This window comes from Parambassis ranga, chromosome 2 (assembly GCF_900634625.1).
Source record: "Parambassis ranga chromosome 2, fParRan2.1, whole genome shotgun sequence".
Lineage (NCBI taxonomy): Eukaryota > Metazoa > Chordata > Actinopteri > Ambassidae > Parambassis > Parambassis ranga.
The window spans coordinates 39205723-39228774 of record NC_041023.1 but is presented as its reverse complement, the minus strand read 5'-3'; the positions used below and the strand labels follow the sequence as shown (position 1 = coordinate 39228774).

Below are 23052 nucleotides of genomic sequence, written 5' to 3'. Positions count from 1 at the left end.
GCGCCCCGCTTGGCATCCAGGTCAGCCAGCACCTCCTCCACCCTCCTCGAGATAAAGAAGGATGGAGCTACTCAGCTTCGGATCATGACTATAACATAGAAAACACAAGCCGAGATGTCACAATCCTGTGCTGGAATTTAAAAAAAAAAAATCTCCCACAGGCGCCTCTGTGTGGTTCAATAACAGCAGTTATGGCACCCTCTGATAACTGTGTTGAATTGTCTATAGCCACAGGTGGAGATTGACAGAATTTGAAGGACTTTTCTATCGAGCGGAGAACACCCAAGGACAGAAAATTCTGATTATCCCTGGGTTTAGCAGCAGGCTTATAATCTTACAGCCCTTCGGGGGGCGATGGTTCATTCATGGCTTCCCGTTCTAATGCAGTCCGCACTTTACAGTTACATTGCACTGTAACAACACAGTAATTCATAATGATAAGGCTGCAGCGGTGCCTGAGGGAAGTCTAGCATGTGTAATATGATCTGGGCTCTTTTTAGTGAAATGAAAGTACAGCGCAGCCAAATAAATGTTGTCTAATTTGACAATCATGGCCTCTAACATGTTTTCCTCTTAGTATTACAACAGTTCTTCTGTAGCTCCAGTGTTCACACCGGCAGTCAAAGCTTTTCCTCAGGCTCCTATAATTTCTTATATCCCGCTGAATAGCAGGTGTGTCATCGATTCTTGAGGCCTTCTTGTGCCTCTGTCCTCTCTTTAGGATCATCCTGCTTCACATTCACAGTCTTTTTGCGGCAGTGGAGGACGTTGCAGGACATTTTTTGTGAGACTGTTGGCATTACAGGAGTGCAGGTCTGTTATTATTTATGAAATCAATACCGCTGCCTCTCCATAGCTTCCATTGGTGCCTTTGTTGAATACTGGATGGAACACCACGCTGCATTTTTGACTGAAAATCACCTTTTTAAAGCCTGAGGTGTGTGAGGAGAATCCATATGGATGTGAATACATTTGGACCACATCAGCAGAGTGAAACCTGACCTAACATCTTCTTTTGGGAGCATTAAAAGCTAATCAAGGCCTGGTTTTATGGTGCTTTGTAGTGCCTAGGATTCTCACCACCACTTCTTCTGTCACATTGTTGATGTCGGCAGCCTGAGGCCACTCTACAGCAGGACTCTGAATGCTAAAGAATTGGTGTCAGCCTTAATTATGCAACACAGAAGATGATTTAAGTCACCTTGTATTATAACTTTCATGTCATTGCCAGCGCTCAGGTATTTTGGTCTCCGCTTGCTAAGGTTCCCTTTGAAAGGAAAAAACTCTGTATCTGTATGTGAGCGGATACAGGATTAAAGCAAGCCATTAGCAGAGCTGAACGTCGTCCTGGTGAGTTGTAATTGTGTTCCCTTTTTAATTTGCTTGGTGGTGAATTGATTGGACGGTGCCTGTTGAGCGAGGAAGCGGGTGGTAAGGCAAAGGATAAACAAACATAAGTGATTATTGGAAAAATCCACATGAATAAAAGTGGATTGAGCGGACAGGTAAAGCGTCTGTGTCCACTGTTTAATCAGACTGAATACAGCTGTCTGGTGCACTAAGTGAAATGGCAGCTGAGGCTTTTGATCATTGCAGCCTGGATTTAAATAGATGAGTTGAAACAAATGAGCACTGCAGTCTGTGTGTGTCTGTCCAGATTTTGACAACTGCTTGTTGGATTAAAAAGAAAAAAGAACTCCGCGTTTTATATTTTTGGTCGCATGTTTCGATAAACTGGTGTTAATTGCTTGCATGCAGTTGAAAATATTCTAAAGCCAGACATCATTAAATCCTTTAAACTCTCCGTGAGCCTTTAAACGCACTCGTCTGGAACTCTTAGGTCCACTTGTCTGGCTGATAAGACCTTTATGAGACTATATTTCATGTTTTACCAGAGCACCGTGGAATGTAAGGGGTAATGCAGGGTGGCATTGATATAGGAGTCTGGTTTGCAGAGATTACAACGCAGTCAGGAAAACAAAGTTGCTCATGAGAAAGTGGGAATGTCAGGAGGTTAGTGCTGCGCTGAGGTGTTAAACAAAAAGGGGAAATGTCATCTGTTTAGATGGTTAATAGAAATCATAGCGGACATGTTTGCACAGCAGCTTGTCTTCATTTTTTCATTGTTGTTTTTCTGCATCACAAATAAGTGTATCAATTGATTTCCTTGTCGTGTTATTGAAATCTTGTGGCTCTCATTAGAATACAATAACTCTGCTTAGTGGGAGGACACGCATTTCCTCACTGTGCTTATACAACAATGTGAAATGTCAATTTATTTCCATCAGTCTGTGAACACTAATGAAGACACACACACACACACACACACACACACACACATATATATATATATATATATATATATATATATATATATATATATATATATATATATATATATATACATGTTTATCAGGAATAAGCCTGAGAGCAGGGCAGGCATACTGTCAGGATGTGTACAGTATTTATACAGCTTCCCACCCACAAACAGCACCCAGGTCTCTGTTCTCCTCTCCTCCTTTTGAGGGTGGATGTGGGCTGATTCTTGACCTTTCAGTGTGCACCCCTCCCACGTGAAAACACACTCATGCACAGAGATATGTGAGCGTGCAGTCTTAAGCTTTGAAGCCATGGGACTCAGCGGAGGCTTTAGCCCTGACTTGATGCCCCTCACTTGAAAGTCAACCTCCTCTGGCCCCAGTGGTGTCAGTGGTACTCTGGCTGTTGAGAGGTTGACTTGTGTGTCAGCGGAAAAGTGGCGAGTGATCGTTAGCTCGTCTTTCAGATGAGGATGTTCTCTAACAAACCTGCCTTCGTTGACACGCTCCGTCCAGCATCTATTATACCTTATAAACTAATATGCGTTGCACCTCCAAACTTCACCGGAGGAACACAATTAACTCCATTCTTTGGTCCAAACAAATTACGCTTCAGATTTTGTCTGTCTACGTCTCCCTCATTAATTTGGGGCTCACCACAGCTGAGAGCAATGATTGCTTTTTAGTATTCTTGCTGCAGTATGCTATGGGCTTCATTTTCTATAAGTAGATAAGACTAACTACTGTGATGGGATCTGCATTATTAATGTTCACTTGATGTTGTGTTTGGGGATGTGAGACAGAACTCCTCTGGTTCAGTTTATTAAAAATAGTCGGTGTGGATGTGCAGTCATGTGTGTTACGCGAGGAAGAGGGTGTGTTTTTGTTTGTGCGTATACCCACTTGTGCTCCTGACAAATGTAAATACCAGGCTGTGTCTTTGCATTTTCTGCTACGCTGCCTGTTTGCAGGTTACTTTGCTCGCATGCGGAGCCGCGGCCGCTTCACAACAATGAAAAGTGACAGAAGAGAGAATACTTCTCCCGCGTGTGGCCAGGCTTGGCTGGTTCTGTGAGGCCCGGAGCTCCCAGGTGACAGAGTCCTTATTTCTGAGAAGATGAGCCTGTAATCGGACTCATATACTTCACACCCCTTTCATGTAATTGGACTCTGGGTTAACCAGAGCTGTCAATCACCTCATTGGGATATGGACAGAAATAAAGGTGTGAAAACGGGTCTCGTTTTTTATCTGACAGACAGATATTTGGTACTTAAAACCAGCTGGAAATCTCGCTTCAATTTCCTGTTTCCTTTATTGTTATGCTATGAATAATTTTGGCTAATATTAGCATCAAAAGACCAACCAAAGCAAGAGAAGGAGGTGTGTGACTTGGTTAACTGAGGACATTAAAGCTTCAAGCTGGATTTATTTACACAAATGTTCCCCCTTAAGTGGCTCCAAACCCTGACTTTCAAATGCCATATTTGTCCACCTCACTCCCCTAAATATATCCACACAGCGACACATGTACAATCCTCTGTGTTTCCTAATTAGTATCCTTAATTAAGCTAATTTAAGCCAACATTGCTAGCTTGTTTACCTCTTCAGCTAATGAAAAATGACCATCCATTTGTGTATGCTAATTGTTGCATCGATGTGATGTTGAGCCTCCTCTCCTGCCTGCATGAGATGGATGCCTCTGGATTTCTACACAGAAGGAGATAAAGCATAGCTTTTATTCTGCTTGTGTATGTGTATCATCACAGCAGACCTGTGATTACACTGCTTTAATTACTGTGGCACATATTTGTTGTTTTTTGGAATCAGCAGCTGTTTGATCACACGTGGCGTTTCACTGAAAGTTTTTCAACACTGATGGGGCTCTAATGGTAGAGATAAGTGTGTGTGTGTGTGTCCATGCACAGAAATAAATCTCTGCTGCCACAGACATACACAGAAAAAAAAAAAGAAGCAGCAGCGCAGCATGGGGAGGCTTCAGCACACGAGCACGGCGTAAATTATCTGCCCAGATTGCGTTTCTGGAGTTAATCATCTCCTTTTATGTTATTCATTTGTCAATGGTTATTGTTTGTCAAAGTAATGCAGTCGCCGCACGATATGAAGTGGAATGTAAATTTTGTTTTGGCAACTCATCGTTATGCAGAAAAAGAGGGTGGCCGTGCTTCAGGATTTACATTTACAATTACAGTCATGATACAATCATCTCTCATCATAATTCCTCTGCCTGGGATGTCAGCTCCGATACAGAGCAGCCTTTACACACTGCATACCAAGCAGCTGTTTGGCACGCCTGGCACCATGCTTCAGGCCTGGTGATTTACACCATGCAAAGCCTCTGTCTGCTTCTGTGTACCTCTAATTCCTAATGTCTGTCTCTGTAATTCTTGCAGCGTGCCTGTCGTCCCCTTGCTAGCGTCCCAAGGCTAACAAACAAACAGTCAGGAGATTATGTGTTTACATTCTGTGGCGTGTCACCCCGTCCTGCTTTTCAACTAGGCCTGAGCCAGAGGTGTCCTGCAGGATTTCAGAGGCTTTTGTTAAAACAAAGAAGGTGTCTTCTTGTAGGATGAACCAAAATGGCGGGATTTGTGTAGCCTACACATGTGGTCGCCCAAGCAGGTGCACAACGGGCCAACATTAAGAAAGCACATGGACTGAGAGGACTTAAATGCTGCATATTTAAATGTGAATTTCAGCAGATAATAAACTGAAGAAGCTTTTAGTGTTGGTGCCAAGAAATACACTGAGCTTCATTTCTCAATAAGCAGTTAGGTTTAGCTAGAGAAACACCATTGTCAGTTCAAAAATCTTAACAAGAGCAACGCTCCTCTTAGTTGGCTGATGTAACTTTCCTGGCATCGTTTCCTGATGATAACTGTAATTAGGCCTATATATGTTCTCAATTTAAAGTTTGTTACATTGTATACAAAGCCCGGTGACATTATTAAAGTGATTCACCAGCAGACTGGGTGAATAACAAGCATGTTTGTGTATGAATTAATGGAAAGTACATGGCAGGTAATGAATTGTTGCACTGCTTTTCGGGTGATGCATTTCTCTTTATAGACTCAATTATCTTTGCCGTAAAAGAAGTTGTGCAGGCAGGCAGGCAGGCACGGTGAGTAAAAATGCTCCGTTCCATTTTAAGTGTGGTGTGGAGAGAGCGCTGGAATGAGGTGCCTCGGGTACCTCGGCGCATACAAAACGGACACATAAACCTCTGCAGGTATCCCCATGTCTTTCATTATCTTTATTCAGTGGCTATCACTCAGGTTTAGAGAGGATACATGCAGCAGAGTGCTTGTTAAGTCTGAGAGTTCTGACAGCCTCATCTTTGATATCTTCCTCTGCATTTCCTGCAGATAGGCACTTTTCAGCTGCGACCAGGGAATTGTTGGGCTTTGCCTTTAAAATATATGATCAGAATAAGTAGTAAAATACTCCGACTCAGCACTTATCACTGAGGATGACACCGGACGTCACAACTCTAAGCAACTCCTGTCTTGAAAACAGCTGATGAATGTTTTATTCCACCTCTTGTGGCACAAATTCGAAGCATTTAGATCTGTGATTAAGACGTTTGTGAGGATTTTCTGGCTGAAATAGTCTGTTGGAGGAGCCGAGGTGCCCCCGTCTCACTTTCATGTGGATTTGAAGTGCACTCACAGCCAATTTTTCTTTGTCAGTATTCAAGTGTTGCCTTGCCCTGTTGATCTTATCAGGGAGGCTGAGGCCTAAATCCGGCGAAAGCAGCTTTATTTTAATGTCACAGGTATTAGATTTGCTGAAGAGTGAATATTGAAATGGGCTTAAACTTGGCACGTTTAAGGAGCTCCACATCCATTCTGCTTGTGGTGCAGATCTGTGTTGGGGAAATGAGGTTTTCTCCTGCAGACCTGATGCTGGTCGAGCACTCTTCCTTTAATTTTTTTTTTGGTGAAAGACCTTCTCTTTCTACAGTCACACGTCTGCTGAATCCTGCATGTTGTCTGACAAGAGTTTTATGCTAATGCAGGCAGTTTGGAAGGAAAGGAGGTGGGTGACAAGGGACCAGGATTCATCCACTAGACAGCTTGTTCTGGTAGCATGTAAAACAGCGCTTCTCGCCTTATTTGAGATTGAAGCTGTTTCATTTTATGTCCAATGCTTTTCTCTTAAGGCCTAATTATACATGAGCTGCCACAATGTAGAGTGTACAGTGTAAGAAATGTTCTCCTGGTCCTTCTTTTGATCTTAGATTAAGAAAAAGAAAAGTCCATTGTAACAAATTCCAATATTACAGCCAACCATTGTCGCTAAATCCATCATTTCTTCAGTATGAAATGGCTGTGTGTTTCATAGACTGTATAACTAGCCACCCTCCATGTGGGAGGCCATGTTGGGAGCGTCATTCAGTCAGGCTAATCTCCTGGTTAGTCCAAATACAGGCAAAGAATTGGAGTGTGTGTGGAGCTGTTGGACATTTGATAGATATGTAGATAATTTATTCATCCCCATCAGGGGAAACTCCAGAGATATTAGGGAAATTAAAAGAGAAATTCAGTTCTCTTTAACATTGAGGTATGTAGAGATTCCCTTTTAGAGCCTGCCTCCAGAGGCTGTAAGGGGACATGTGGTTTTTTTACACATCTGCATGGTCTTTGGTTGCTGTTTGGCTTCTTTGTGTACAGGGTTCCTCTTCCTCTTCAAGCCTGGACATTTGTTTTCATGCATTTATGAACTGTATTTGCAGAGAAGTCTGTGGACAAATGACACCAGTCCTTTGTGATACGTGTTAAACCAATGAAGATTTATTGTAAAGGTTGCTGGGACTGCGCTTGGAGAAAAGCACAAGAAAAAGTCATTAATTTCTTGCCCCAGTTCTTGTCCAAACCCTCGCTGTCGTGAGGCCTGAAGCTTTGGACAGGCGGGTAAATTATCTCAGCAATTTTGTGCAAATATCAAGGGGGTGTCATGAGGAAATGTTCCTGTGTAAACAAGGCATTTGTATCAGAGATCCCGTGTGTGATTCACCAGCCCCCTTTTGTTAAGCTCAATTAATCCTTTTACCTAGTGTTGTAGCTGCGGGACTGCCATCCCTCACCACGTCACGTGAGGTGGGGAGGGGGGTGTTGACTCTCTGCCTGGCTTTAAGGGATCTTAGCGGCTCACAAGGTCGAGTTCATTAAACAGGAGCAAACTCAAGGGAGCGAGTGTGTAAAAGTACACCCGGTGACAGTGTGAAAGGAGAGTCATCAGGTGACCCAATCTCTGCCCAGCAGCTGGCCACTCGCTCCCGGCCAATTAGCCCAGAGAGCTGAGATGCTTTCACAGGCCGTGATAAGGCCCTGCCTCTTCCCCATCGCCCCCCACCCCCACCCCCACTTTAATCAGCCGCTTCCTGAGCATCAGTCTTCAGATTAAGGGCTCTATCAGCACCGCACAGAGGAAGGGCCTGTTCACTCACAGTGGTCCCGCCTCTTAACAGGAGAGGCAGCGGTGTGTGAGCGAGGGAGGCATGGGTCGACCGAGATAAGATGCTCCAAGTGTCAGTAAAGGAGGGAAGTGGGGAAGGATGCCAACACTCAGGCGTGGTCAGTGAGTTGGTGTAGGTGTGTGTGTGTGAATCAAAGACGACTCAAACAACATGAGATTTGTTTCCTGACGTTTAGCACTGACCTTTGATAGTTGCATGAAAACTCGGTGTACTAGATCCTGAACACACACGCTGCAAATTACCCAGCAAAAAACAAGAGTGTCTGAAGGACTGCCACATCCAGAGGAGATTTGTAAAGGTACATTGCGTTTAATCCCAGCGTAGATGTGGCCCTCTGAACAGTGGATATCCAGAAGGATATCTGTGTAATTCCTTCCCAAATGCAAGTCTATTTCCCTCGCTTCACTTCCCTCCAGCCTCTTACAAGAGCACTTCACTGAAAGAGGGAGGGAGGGTTGTTTCAGGTCTGACGCAGCCTTCTTGATACACTCTCTTGTTACAAAACAGAGGGATTATGGCCCATTGCCTTTTGAAAAAGCCTCTCTCTTTCCCTTTACTAATGTCTCCATCTTCAAGCCATTACACCAACGTGCTCTTTCAAAACACTGACTGAGCACTTAGGGTAGCATGAAACAGAAGGTTTTGTGTTTTTTTTTGTGTGTGTGTTACGTTGTGTCCTTGTGTCTCACAGGAGCTTGACTCGCTCCATGCAGGGCCTTTGGTATCCCAGCATTGTGCTGCACAGGCTTCCCCGCTGGGGGAAGTGTTTGAAAAAGAACGGTGAAGGGAAAGCTGTTAAACATTTGCCTGCGTTCGGCAGAGGTCGGAGGTGAAAGATACTTTCCATTTCAAATTGCAGATTTGCATTTGTCCTTCCTTTCAGACAGTATGATTTGGTTCAGTTTTCTGTGACTTTTCCCATATTGGACTTCAATGTCACATTTCCATTATGCGGCCGCAGAGCATTGCCTGTTTAGTGGAACTGATTGTTTTTTGATGACAGTTGAGAAGGTGACTTACATATTTAGTTGATGCTTAACATTGGTGATAAGTAAGGGCACTGAAACGTGTTGGAGAGTGTGCACAAAATTGCAATGCTGGAACCCTAACCTTTGAAATATGACGTTTCTGGTTGTGAGATTCACCTTTGTAAACTGTTTCAGCTTCAGGCTGTTGCTCTTTGTGCTGGAGAAAATTAACAAAAATGCTGCGGCATCAGAAGTAAAGTTGGGACAGATCTGAGCACCGTTCAGACAAGATGAGCAAGTTGAATTTGTGTAGAATTTGCTAGTTTTGTGTAGACGCTCCAACCCCCCCACCCCCACGGGAGCGGACCCAGGCTTGTAGAAAAGAACAGCGGCTTGGTCGAGTGGTTATCCATCACGCTTTAGCTTCATGTCCGCTGGGAGAAGCGGTCAAAGATGCGCACACACACTCGCTGTTTGTTTGCTGCCTCTGAGAATATCCTCAGCGGTGACTAAATTGGCTCCAGGAAACACTTTTTGGAGGAGTGCGAGCGTGCCCATTAGCAAGGAAACCAGGTGCACTGCTTTGCTCAAAATCCCAGGATTTATTCCACGGTCATCAGGCCCAGAGGAATAGATTGTTATTTGGCCTTGTTTCATTCTGAGCAGAATAAACCATATGGGAAGGAATGGTGGAGGGTTAAGCTAACCGACTTTGCAAAGTCATCCCCCTCTCAGTCATTTGTCTGCATCCACTGAGGTTTGGATCCTGACATGAAGAAGCCATTTGAGCTGAAGAACTCATTTTTATTGAGTGTCAACATTTAGTTTACCATGCATCTTCTGCGTACATCTACATTTCTCCGGGGTCGCCCTGAGCAGCCTGTCAGCTGAATGAGGTGCGAATTAATGTCGACACTCGGCGGTGTGCTTCCTGCGTCCCTGCTGCTGTGACAGAGAGGCTGTTACGCACACCCCGACAACACAACGGAGGAAAAGTGCCAATTATGGCCGCAGCGCTCCAAAGTGGCTTTTAGTGCCCGGACAAGGAGATATCATGAAAACTGACACACACGCATCCTACATCTACATGCACGGAGTGTTTCCTTTCAGCTCTTTGATTACTTTGTGGATGCAGTGATTGTGTGGCCACCCTTGATTAGCTCAATTTATTCCCCAGCCATGCCAGAGGGCCATTTAGGGAAGTTTTTGCAGACTCTTTGCATTTATCAAGATGGGAGGCAGACATGATTTGAATCTTAATTTGTCCTTGCGGCTGAATACAAACAAGTCCACGCAGGCACACTCAGTGTGCACGCAGCCGGAGAGGAGAAAAAAAATGATGTTTGATTGTCGACTTGTGTTTGGATGTGGAATCAGCCACCAAACAGTCCTCAACTCTCTGAAAGTCAGAGCGGATGATTGCGTGGTGATTCACTGAGAGGAAGGTTGATCTTAGTGAAGCATGGTGTATACTTTGTAATCGCTGCCATGTTCACACTGCAGGAAAGTCAATTTGTTTGTGTGTAGAAATCACATCCGGTTGCTGTGGTAACAATGGAGGCTTCACTAACTACTTTCTAACTATCTTTCTGCCAGCAGACAATTTATATCTAAACAGTATCCACACTAGCAAGGGTTGCCACGACAACAACCTTTCGAATACTTTGGCCAGGTCGCACTGGATGTTTAGTAGTTTGTACCATCCATGCAGTAGTTTTTAATAGGATCATAGCCTCCTTTAGAGCCATAATATCAGCCATCCAGTGTTGCTTCCACATCACAAACACATCTGAAGGGATGGACAATGAGGGGGACAGTGAAGTGGACATTAATTCTCACAGAACATCCTATTAGTCTCAAGAGGCTGTTTTCATCTTGTGTCCTGATGTGAGGGGAATTCTTTAACATGACATGATGAGAGCGCTCATCAGTGTTGGTGTTTACATTGAGTCTCGTTTAATGAAGTGCCTCTTGAGAAATGATTTCCCGCTCAACAAACATTGTGTTTAACTTACCTGCAAGCTATCCCAAATGTATCGACTCAGACATTTTCTTTCCCTAAAAGCCTTTTTTTTGCCAGTCTCTGCACTTTTCAGGCTGAAAATAGCAGAATCACAGGAAAGTGGCAGGACTGAATCTCAGCCGGCTGATTGGATTGTCTTTTGCTCTATCTCAAGCTGCATTAAGCGGCAGAAGCTTTGGACGTATAAAAAAAAGTGATGGATGCCTCCTCCTTACGTCTGGACCGCTCACAGCTGACCTCAGCAGAAGGCAGGAAAGGCAGGAAAAAAGAGAGAGACAGGGTGATTTACTGAGTGGGCTGGTGGAAGCAGAGGATGACGATGAACCCCACTCAGCTCACTGACGTGAAGCGGCATGATGTTGGAAGGATACCTGCATCCTGTAATCATCTCAACATTTTCTGATTAGCTTTCAAATCGCGGTTTCCGGTTTGCTCATTCCCTACTGGCTAATTAGCCTGCATAGTCTCAGTGTTATCTGCTTCCTCTCCCCACCGCCACATTATTCACCGCTGTCAGTCTCATTTCATTCCTCTGAGGTTTTAACATTACACCAAGATCAAGCGGTGCAGTGGTGGTTTTTAGTACTAAGTGGATGCATCTGCTGTGACCCTGCCAGTAATAATTAGGCCGCTGGATGGATTTTCTTTCTGTGCGCAGCAAAAGATGGGCAAAGCTGGCCTTCTGTGTCTGTAGTCTGTACACTAAAGTCTGTTTGACTGCTTGGAGAGGCAGAAATTATTCAGGCAAATGCCAGGGAGCCCATTATTCTGCATACAGGACAGTCAGTGGAGCCATTTTCTCATTATGATCAATCAGAGCAAATCCTCATCTAAGTGCTGAGCAAGTGGACGCACCACTGCAGCGGGTCATTCCCCACAGCCTGAACATGGATCATCAGCTCCTATCATAAGAGCTTAGTCTTTTCCAGTGACCTTATTGGTTCATTGATCGGCTTTGGTGCCACAAAGAGGTCACAACCTATAGTCACATGCTGATTTTTTTATTTAATCTAATTACTCACATTATCTTCATTATTATTTGAGAGAAAGGAGACAGACTGAAGTGAAATATTTCTTATCTATAGGCAGGATTTTATCTGTTAAAATGCCTTATATTAATTTAATGGTGGAATAAATTATTTTGTCAGATCATTTTTTATAATCATTTATCCGCACAGAGATGAGTAACTGTCTTTTTCTTGTTAAAGCTATTAGGGCTGTTATACATTTCATAACTTGTACTTTCATTGCTTGCTTTCCATCTCCTGGTGAGCCTTCTGTAACATCTTTGCTTATTTTCTAAGAAGTGTCTTTTTTTTGTCTGGTAAGACATGGAGGGAGATCTAAACACAGATAAAATACACATTTGGCTTCATTAGAGTGGTTAAAGATGCAGAGATGTGCGCAAGGAAAATCTTAAACCTCCTCCTCTTCAGACCTAATGCTACTGTTGCCAATTGAAAATCTTTCATTTCATACTTTTAAATATTTATCCTCTCTTGAATGTGTGTGCAGTTGGCAGTGAATAATCAGTAGGCTGATTGAGAGGAATTTTTCATCACATTGTAGAATCAATACTCACCCCAGGCACAAGTATTTATCCATAATAATCCTGTATAGATTAAACCTGAAGCAAAAAAGTTTGATCTGCAGAGGATGCAGAGGACTGTCCTGCACAGCATCACTCTGCCAGCACTCTCATACCTGTAATGGAAGGAAAACATTAGCAGGTGGAGTATGAAGATATATGATGTATGAGGCCATTCGCTGGCCGGCTGCTGGCACTTGTGCCCCAGTTTTACAGCCCTCTGACTGTTTTATCAGCTCACATCAGTGTGTGTGTCTACATAAAAATATGTACAGTACACACGTGTGTATGGACCTGTCTGAACGCATAAGCTAAAGAGAGCAAAGGCTTTTCAATTGCCTTATGGCCCACCAAGCTGCCCCGGCACAGCTGGGGAGGAGGCCAGAGACATTACTCAGCTATTAAACTGTTATTTGCAGGTGTCACCCTCAGCGGGGGCTGTGTTGATAGAGGCAGAAACACCCTCAAGGTCTAAAGCTATACACATACACACATATCATATAGGCTGGAGGCCTGGGTGTGTAGCCGCGGCTCTTTTTGACTTGATGGGGCGTAACAGGGGCCAGTAGGGGTAACAGTCTGGTGGAACAGCCAGATAGGGCCGGGGGGGCGGGCAGCAGGACTCTAGAGGACAACAGGACCGGGGGCCAGTGGGGAGGCCACCTGCTACTCCATTTCACTCATGATGAATCAACCCGTCAATTTGACAACACACAACGAATGCATGAAAATAGATTTTGTGACTCGTCTGCGTGTAAACGTGAAACAAGCAAGTCATTAAGGGGTAATTTAAATCTAAAAAAATCATTTTTTTCCTTGTCATCTTCTATAATGGCATTAATAGTTTCTGGTATTTACGCCAATAACGTCGGCTGATAAGTGACTCATTTGTTTTTGCAGTCCATTATGCTCCAGCTGTGTGAGCTGATGTTTTTTCGGACGCAGGTTCATTCATTACCTGCTTCATTAGTTCCGTACCGCAAGGTATGCCACCTTTCTGTGTTTTCCCTTCAACACCACATTTTCCAAGACTTTGGTCATGGAATGCCAGACAGGCAGTTTTCTGTGTGCTGTCCCTCAGGGGACTTCACCCCATTTATTAGGTGCACAGAAACACTCCATCTGCTTCAATGAGGATCAGCTCTGTTTCTATTATGTTGGTCCTTCTGCATCACCAAAGAATTTCTTTAAAAAAAACAGAAGGAAAAGTTGGACACTCATACATTTTTGTATAATTTACTGTCCAGCTTGACTCATATTAATGCTGTCAGTGTGCAAAAGTTTGGGAACAAATACGAAATTCATCACAGCAGGAAACATCTCAGCCACTGAAATCCACTTATTGCACCGCAATCACAACTTGTCTTCTGTGTCTCACAAAAATAAACACACAAAATTCTATTTTAGTTATTCAAGAATGATTTGTTTCCAATTATGCCCTAGAGATGGGTTTAGATGGCTGACATGTTGTGTTTGATTGTGTTTACCACCCACAGCTCTTATAATTGGTTCTCTCTCATTTAGACAACTTGCTTGCTGAATATGTTGCTCAGAGTGCCAAAGATGTGAGGTGGCACCCCACCGGGCAGGCAGACTTGTGCAACATACATAGAAATGTGAATGCTTCCTCACAAACATGGTCTCCAATGCAGGCGAAGCTACTGCACTGAGTGATGCTGCCGGGCACTGGTTATGCTCTAGGCAGCCTCTTTCACCAGCTCACACACTGACTGGAACATTGTTGTGTAGCAGCTTGCACTGCCATCATGGTCATACCTTAATTGAATCTAGATTTATTGTGTGACACACCAGACACAGCACACACTTGTGTGTAAGATGATACAACACTTTGAAGTAAGTGACATCTGTGGAATGATGCACTAATTCTTGTGCCAAGTTTTCCACACTGCTGCACCACAATTTCTATTTTTGTTTCATTTCATTGCAGAAGTTTGTCTTATTTTCCTCACAGCCGCTCTTGTTGTTTGTTGTCTGCTCCGTGTAAACACAGCCTGCTGATCAGTCAGCTCTCTGAATTTTTGTCATCTTATTGATAGTCACAAATGAGTCAGTGGTGGCTTTCCGGTTGCACAGCGGACTGCAGAATTGTTAGTTTTTTTACATTTTTTTTGGATGGAGAACAAAAACACATGATCTCACCTGAAGCTGTTAGCGTGTCATCTTTATTGCTCATATTTGTAGCACTCATACTCCCGACTCAGGATCAGAACCCAAAGCTGCTGTTGATTGAAATGCTATAAAGCTCCTCTCTCTCCTACCTTCTCCCCCATTTGTCTTGGCATTGCTCCTGCACATTAGGTGTTGAGTCTCTTGGCTTGCCTGCAGTTGCTTCGTCCCTTAATAATAATAATAAATGCAAATGCTGAGGAATGTTGTGTAGCATCAAATGTTGTTTGTGTTCTGGTGGAGGTATGAGGTTGCACATGTAATTGCTGTCTATGCTCAGTGAGAGTTATTGTGAATGTAACTTCTGTTATATATGTGTCCAGCATGTGGATGTACTGATGTTCCAGCTTTCACACCTGATTATCCAGCAGGTTTTGACCACCATCTTTTATAGTCACCATGCAGCACAGAGCCTGTGGGCCTGAGTCTGTGTGTGTGAGAGAGGAAGATAGAGAGAGGAAGATAGACAATATGTGCCTATAGGTTCATGTGCAGGCTGTTCTTTGATGTGTGCATGCATTCTTAGGGGTGGTGTGGGTCAGTACAGATATGGTGTTGACCCATCACACACACACACACACACATCAAAATCAGGCGCTATTCTGCCATAGAAACGAATCAAGAGAAAGTGCCCAAAACCAAGATGCTTAACCCTAGTGGAAGACCTTTGACCAACAAGCAAATGATGAGGGAATGTGCAGCATCCTATTGTGTTATGTAACAAAAATACTGTGACATATATTTCTAGCTGTGCTGAACCTCAATTCTGTGTTGAGATAAGGGAGGGTGAAAACACAAGCAAGACGTAGCCTGTCATATTAAAGCAGCCAGCAGCAAATTGCACATCTAGGCTAATAAAAGCGACAAGGAAATTGCTGCCAGCAGATTTCCTCCAAATCTCCCCAGTAATTCCCCATGAGCCCTGGCATTACTGCCTCAGTACCCAGCCTCAGATTAACCCAGAGCCACCAGTCCCCTCCTGCACCGCCTGCACAGCCATGCAGCTCAACATGCTACGTTGATTTCTTTGCTGGCACATTGTCAACGTGTGTCTTTAAAGGTTTAGCATGTGTGAGTCCTGATCACATGTAGTAACACAAATATGATAGTTTCACAACTATCGACATCTGAAGGAGTGACTCATGAGCGAGGTGACTCATAATGTCTCTGCATCCTGCATCATTTCTAAAAATTCCCAAAGCACTGAGGCAGCTGCGCACATTTACTTCCCTCCCCCTCATCTGTGTCTCCACTCCACTCCGCTGACCTGCGGGTCAATCGAACCTGCTGTGCGTCACCTCTGAAAGCGTTTGACCTAGACCCGGTGTCGGAATTCTTGACTACATCTCCACTGTCAGAGCCAGCAGTAGTTCAAATGGGCTCACGTTAACCCAAGTTTCAGCTTTAGTAAGAGACTCAGTGGGACTCCACCCCCACTCTGCACGACAGTGCTACTACACTGTTAGACCAGTTAAGGAAGCCTAATCTGTGTTGTATGGATTCTCTTTCTTCTCTCGCTATTGATCTGTTTCCCTCCTGCACGGTCCCTCCTTGTTTAGAAAGAGCATTAGAGCAGAGAGGGATGGTCAGTGACTCTGTGTGGTGATCCACAGTGCCAACAGCAGTTTAGAATGTTTGAAATACCTCTACAAGATGGACTGGCTGCAGTTTCATCTTACTTCTTTTTTATCTTAAAGTTTGAGTCAATTTGTCTAAGTGATGTGAGCAAGTTGTGCCAGTGGCTGCCTCACAGAGGTCCCACAGAAAGCTGGTTAATAATGCACTACTAGCAGAGTGTATGTTGAAGCAGATGTAGGTGCATCTGATATTGACAAATCAGGGCATCAGAATTTCCGCTTTGTGGAATCACTGGTTGTTTTCCTGCAGCGTGTTGACGGCGGGCCAAGATTGACTGAAAGACAAGGAGAGAGACGGGAGGAGAGAGTGAGGGAAAGCCGGTTGTGTAATTTGATCTGCGCATGCTGGGAACTCATCAGTATGCTGCTCATGCAGCACCTCCACCCTGCTGTGCAAACGCAGGGAGACACACAAGTACAGCAGTCAGGATAGACAAATAACAGACTGATGTGATCATGTAAACACTCCATCACACTCATTGTCCCTCAGAGTCAGCCTCTGCAGGCCACATACACACGCTGTGACCTCAGATAATCCTGCAGTATGTCTTCTTTTATTCCAGGTATGACTTGCGTGACTTGTTCACTGACCTTGGCATGTAAAACTGGTGAAGTGCCCCTTTAAATAGCCCTTGCACACACGCTCATTTATCGCCTCATCTATGCTGATTAAAGGGGCTCGTGTGTTACTGATGTTTATTGGAAATCCTGCTGATGTAGTATTTGAGATATTTCGCGGATTACCGCTGATCACAAGGTGGATTACGCCATCGTCGCTGTGTAGAGAAGTCTAACTGTGGATGAGGCGAATAAGCCCAAACGTAGCTGCTGGTTTACAGATTATAGCAGATGTTTCTGTGGTTCTATACAGTGATAACAGCTTTTATCTGCATCCTTATCATCTTGTATGGCACAGTGCTATCAGTAAGAGTACAGGTTCAAGAATGGTTTCCTCATCCATCAAACATGAACATATGTGCATGTAATGAAATATGAATCTGTGCTGGTGCGCTGATGACTGACAGATCAGCACTTGGACTCTGAAATTTATGCACACATCATTATACCCTCCCTTTGAAATGTTCTCCATCTTAAGGTCATAATTTACCTTCCAGTTATTTCCTCTCTCCCACATCCTGCTAGCAGTGCTTGTAATTTATTGTATTGTTTTTAATTAAATGGATGGCAAGCAGGTTTAAGTGCCCCAGCAGTTCCAAGATTTCTTCTCCGAATGCAGTGCACACATACTGTAAAGCAGGACTATAAAGCCGAATAGATCCCACACTGCTCCGCGTGTATGTTAGAGGGATTGAACAGTTAGACGAATGTCACCTTTGGAGAGGAAGATAACAACGCTGCAAAGTTTTGCCACAGATTCCAGCTGGTGTGTTCTCTGTCTGGCACAGAGGATCAGAGAGGAAACAGCTTTGGATTACAGAGATGCTTGGCTTGATAAAGAAGAACTTTAAATTAAATGGAGCCACAGCAGGCTCGGTGCAACACTGCCTACAAACTGCATGAACATCCTCTGAACTGAAGAGGAAATTAGGGTCAGAAAACAGCACATCTAATTGCTTAATTCTGCAATCTGTGTGTAGCTCACATCATGCCTCTGACCTGGCTGTCCACTCCTCGGGCAGCATGCTTAATAAGGAAAATATACTGCAGCAATGAGTCATGGGTGGGGATCAATTTGATTATCCACGTTGGGTGAGCTGTGGGTTTATTCTGTGTGACTACAACATTAAATGTGATCTCCCTATATATCAGCTCACTCCTCAAAGGTTATGTGTCCTCACATGAATGTGATTTGATTCCTATGCTGCCCTGACATTCAACCATCACGGCCCGACAACCTCCCTGACCCCAAAACATTACAATCCTTTATTTTGCAAATGCTCCGATCAGCCTGACATGTCAGCGCCCCTGAGGAGTATTCTTGTCCCCTTCTTCTTGTGGCAGATATTTCTGATCATGCTGACATTTTTGTCGTCCCCAGATGCTCATGTCAATCTTCTGGAAATTCATCCAGATGGATCCATGGAGGGATTTTAAACACGCCTGCTTTTTTTATATGCACGTTTGATATCATCTCAGAGCATGACCGCTGTTGTCAAATGGCCCTGAAATCCCAACATGTCCCCATTTTGAACATGTGAACATGAATATATTTACTTCCATATGTTCATGCAAATTGTAGCTGCTGATACAAATCACTACAATTATCCTCTCGCAGTGTGACGGACAGGCAGGAAGCAGCAGGGCGCTGCAGAGACGGCGGCGGCTTTCACCAGAGCATTAACCTTTCCCTTAGCGGCCCCTGCCTGCAGAGTGCTCCGTTCCTCCCGGCCCCTTTGCCACACAGTCCTATTGTTTGTGCTCTCCCAGTCCTGATTTATTATAGAATGACGCTTATGCACAAAACTCTCTGTAGATTCGCTGCAAGAAGGGAGAGACGAGCCAGAGAGGTGAGGTGGAAGACAAAGGAGAGGAGATGAATAAGAAAAAGAAAAACAATGGAGCAGGCAGCAGAGAAACAGCAACATGTGCACCTGATTCTTGTGACGCACAAGAAAGTACCACCAAGAACCAAAACAACAAGAAAACTAGTTTCTCTGCATGTATATTTACAGCCACCGCCCCACAGTTTAAACATGCTTCTATACATTCCTCAACTCACCACTTCATTGTGATGCAGATTCTGAACACTTGTGCAGGTAGAATGGAGGTGTCTACCTGCACTGGCAGCTTTTTCTTCCTGGTTTATAAACGCCTGCTCCTCCCCCTACAGATTCACTTCACGTCGGTGCCTGGGTTAAGTTGCTACAAGCACTTCCTTCTCCATTCGGCTCACGTGCACTGCAGATATCCAACACAGTGCCTCCTGTAACGCAGGGAAAATCACCTACAGTCCCAGCCACTCTGCTGTGTCCTGTTTTCATTACATGGACTCCCCAGGAGAGGGTATGGATATAGCAGTGCTCCCTGGCTCTCCACTCTCTCTCTCTCTCTCGCTGACTGAGCACAGTAAGCTGTCTTGATCTTTGCTGGTGAGCTTGCTCCACTAGACCATTTAGGGACTAGATTTCTTTTGCTGATGGCTAAAGAGACGAGGGCTGCAAGGTACAACCAGCGAACATGCAGTAAGAGACAGTATGCCTTCATGTTGTTCGGCCTCAGTAACAGAAATGTCAGCTGCAGTCACTTCTTCTTTCTGTAGGTGTGATGTTAAATAGTATTAGATGGACCTGAATGTCAGCCATCACATCAAGCAAATTCAAGCACAAGGCTGAAAGTACGTCTGCTTTTGCGGTCTTGTTGTGTCTGGAGGCAGAGGACACTCCACATCCCCCCGGACAATGAAAAGTAAAATCATGGAAAGCATTGCTAAAGTGGGCCCAAGCTGAGCATCTAACCACAGGGAGCTTCAGCAAGGAAATGGGACAGTTGGAGGTGTGGGCACGCTTCAAAGGTGACCCAGCAAGGCCTGGAGGAACCTACTATTTAGTGCCATCACAGTCTTTCTCCCTGTCATTGTGTATCTGTCTCTTTTGCTTCCTGCCATATTCCCCATTTTCTCTGGCTCTCCGGTCCTCCATCAGCAGCTGAACTACATGGTGCCACTTAGGGAATCTCTCAACAGCTTTGTTGCCCTGCGCTAAGCCTGAAGTCACACTGAAAAATAGTCAACCCAGGATGAAATAAGATGCTGTTAAGGAGACCAATAAAAGCCTTAATTACAATTAGCAAAAAAACGCATCTGCTTTAAAGTTGACATGGCAACGACTGTCATTGTGAGGTGCTTCAAAATGTGCTACAACCTTGTTTCCTAAAAGTACTCTTTAAGTGTTTCATTATTGTCTAATGAGTTTATTATTGTGAGGATTCAGCTGTGACTCCATGCAAGTTTATAACCGACACAAGCTCTTAACATCGGTAATGATTCCTTGCCAGATCGGACCGCAGTAATAGCTGCTGAAGAACATTGCATTATGAGAACATCAGTACAGAGAGTGGGTGTTGATCTTTGCAAATGTCACGCTCTGTTCCACAGGGCTCACATAGGACTCTGTACTAACCCAACCCCCAGCTTGTTTGTTTCCCACTGCCCTGTATCATTCAACAGCATTACCTGATTTAATTTTCAGACACAGAGCAGAAAATTGGAATTTCACATCATTGAGGCACATGTTATGTTCAGGACAATGGCACAAACATTGCATTGTGCCTCTTGATATCTACTTTGCTGTAATTAAAGGGGAATGGCAGCGTTAGCGATAATAAGGAGAAATGCCAACTATGAGTAACAGGAGATTGACCGTACGAGGGGGACGTGGCTGAACAAAGACCCGTCAACGGCTGCCTTTAAAATGCCTGATTGGAGAGGCTCGGCTGTAATAAGCATAAAAAAGTGAACACAGACACAATTAAAGCTCCACATCTGGCAGCGCCGCCACATTCAGAGAGCATTTTCATCGCTGTAACCCTTCAGTGACTGGAGGCTGTGGGAAGCAGATTCTATTTAGGTTTTGGTTGCCTCATATAGAAGGGTAAACATTAGTCTTAGCTGTGTTTAAAAAGGCATTTCACTTTCTTTCTCAGAGTCTCAGTCAAATTACCTGTATGTAATCAATGCTATCTTCATGCTAGCTGCGGGGCGTAATTTATTCAAGGCTGTTTAAACCAAAAAAAAAAAAAAAAAAGAATAGAAACCCTCAACTCAAGAGCTTGATTGTTTGGGTCTGAATGGGAATGAGTGGTAGATTACCTGGACATGGATGGTGCACACATCCAATGCAGATGTAGTCATCTGTCATCTTTGTATTCTTAAGGGATGCTCTGTTCACTCAGTGTAGGACGTCTTTCAGTTCTGCATCAGGAGTATGTGTGGTTCTTTCTCTCATGCTGTACCTGAGTCACGGGCACACAGATGCAGAAATGCATACATGCACACTGGCCTCCCTCACCGCCCCCCCATCCCTCCTCTCCTCCCTCCCTGTTTCTCCTCTGTGCTGTTTCACGGCTGCTTCCAGTCTGTCTGCTCAGCCACGGGAATCTTTGCTGACGTCTCCGTCCTGCAGCCACAGCGGCTGAGAGAGATGCTCCAGAGGCGCAGGGAGATAAGAGAGAGAGGAGACAATCGCATTAAGACTCACTTTACCCCCCCTGACCAGGACCAGAGGTTGGGATTTGAATGTTAGAATCTGTATGCTTAAATCCCTGCATGGCTGTTTGTGCATTTCCCAGACAGAGCACATTACCTCTGCCTCTGCAGCCTTAATCCAGCACAAATTAACATGCCATCATTAAGGGAATAACATGCAGCCTTATGCACAAGGAGTAAGTGTGTGAGAGTGACACTGTGGCTGGTGCCGGCACAGCAGTGGAGCTGTCAATGCTACAACACAACATGCTGTTCATATCCATGGGTGAAACCTCTTGACATCAAAGGTGGCACACAAAAGGATCCGTGTTTCCTTTTACTGTTGTCTGCACCTGTCAAAATGGTGTGTTTAGCTTTTTTATGTTGTTGTTTTATGTGCTCCTCCTGCTCGCTGCCTGCCTGCTCTGTAGCACCACAGAGACCCCTGGTGGATCCGAGAAGTATAGCAGTGTGTTTTCATCTGTGTGTGTGTGTGTGTGTGCATTTGTGTGTGTGGTCCAGGACAGATCCCTGCATCCTCCAAACACACACATCCCTTATCTCTCAGCTGTGGACAATATTTTTGTTGAGCCGTGAGACAAAATGCAAAACTGTCCCCAGATTCGGGGCCTTTTTCTGTATCTCTAAACCAGATTTCCCCCCCACAACACTTTAGCACACTAGACTGCACTATAGGGCCAAATTAGAGCAGGCCTTGGTAAAATCAAATCCCTATTATCTTTGAACTAGCGAGCACCCAATTATACGCCACAGTTATCTCTCATCTCACAGACTTCTGAGTCCCCGCCACAGGGCCAATGAGCACGCCGAACTAATGAAGAGATGCTGAATCACCTTTTTGCCTTCCTGGACTCACAGCTGATGGAGCCTCCTCCAACGCCGGATGCTTCAGAGTCGACTTTGATGATTTTGTTTTGTCACAGCACAGGCCACACATTGGTGGATGTGCCATCAGTTGCAGCATGTGTGCGCGATAAGAGCTGAGAGGTCGCTAATCCAAACGGGGGTAAAAGGGATTTATCTGTCTCCGGTCACAGAGGATGTGCGCTCCAAATGAGGCGAGCAGAGAGAAGGACTCCTGCTGGTGTGAAGGAAGGCTGTATGACTGTGGACGTGTGTTTTCTCATCTGTCTGTTCTCATGGTTCTGATCATCCCAGGAAGTCTGTCTGTATTTGCTAGCACAAAACATTGACCTGAAATGTGTTGATATAACTTTCACTCACCAGCATTAACATGAATCCATTACACCACTGCTCTTTACTTTTGAATTTAACCGAATGAAGTGATTTGGTAGAGAAAAGGGATGTTGTGGAAGGTGTTAAGAGCTTTTATGAAGGTGTAGAAGTGTTGGTGCAAATGAGAGTTCAAGAGCACGTTTTAAAGTTTAGAGGCCATCAGGGAATTTTTAAAAGAGTCAGATGGTTCAAGATGGTGCCTCTGAAGAGCCAGGAGAGCTTTAATGGGTTTCTCTGGAAAGAGAATGAATAACAGGAAGGATAGCAGAAGGTTAGAAGAACATACATTGTGATATTCTGTATTCCACATTTTTCAAACATTTTAAAATTACTCGAGTATTGTCACATGCACCGCAGCCCCGGAGGAGCTGTCTGCTCCAGTAGAGCTCATGGATCAATGGTAATTGTCTGGAGAACGTGCAGAGAGTCATTT

At 44.4% G+C, this 23052-nt stretch overlaps 1 protein-coding gene across 1 annotated transcript in view; it reads left to right on the top strand.

The window, feature by feature from the left end:
* LOC114428721 (interleukin-1 receptor accessory protein-like 1) overlaps positions 1-23052 on the top strand; it is a 136588-nt gene that overhangs the window by 97545 nt on the left and 15991 nt on the right. The window lies entirely within an intron of this gene.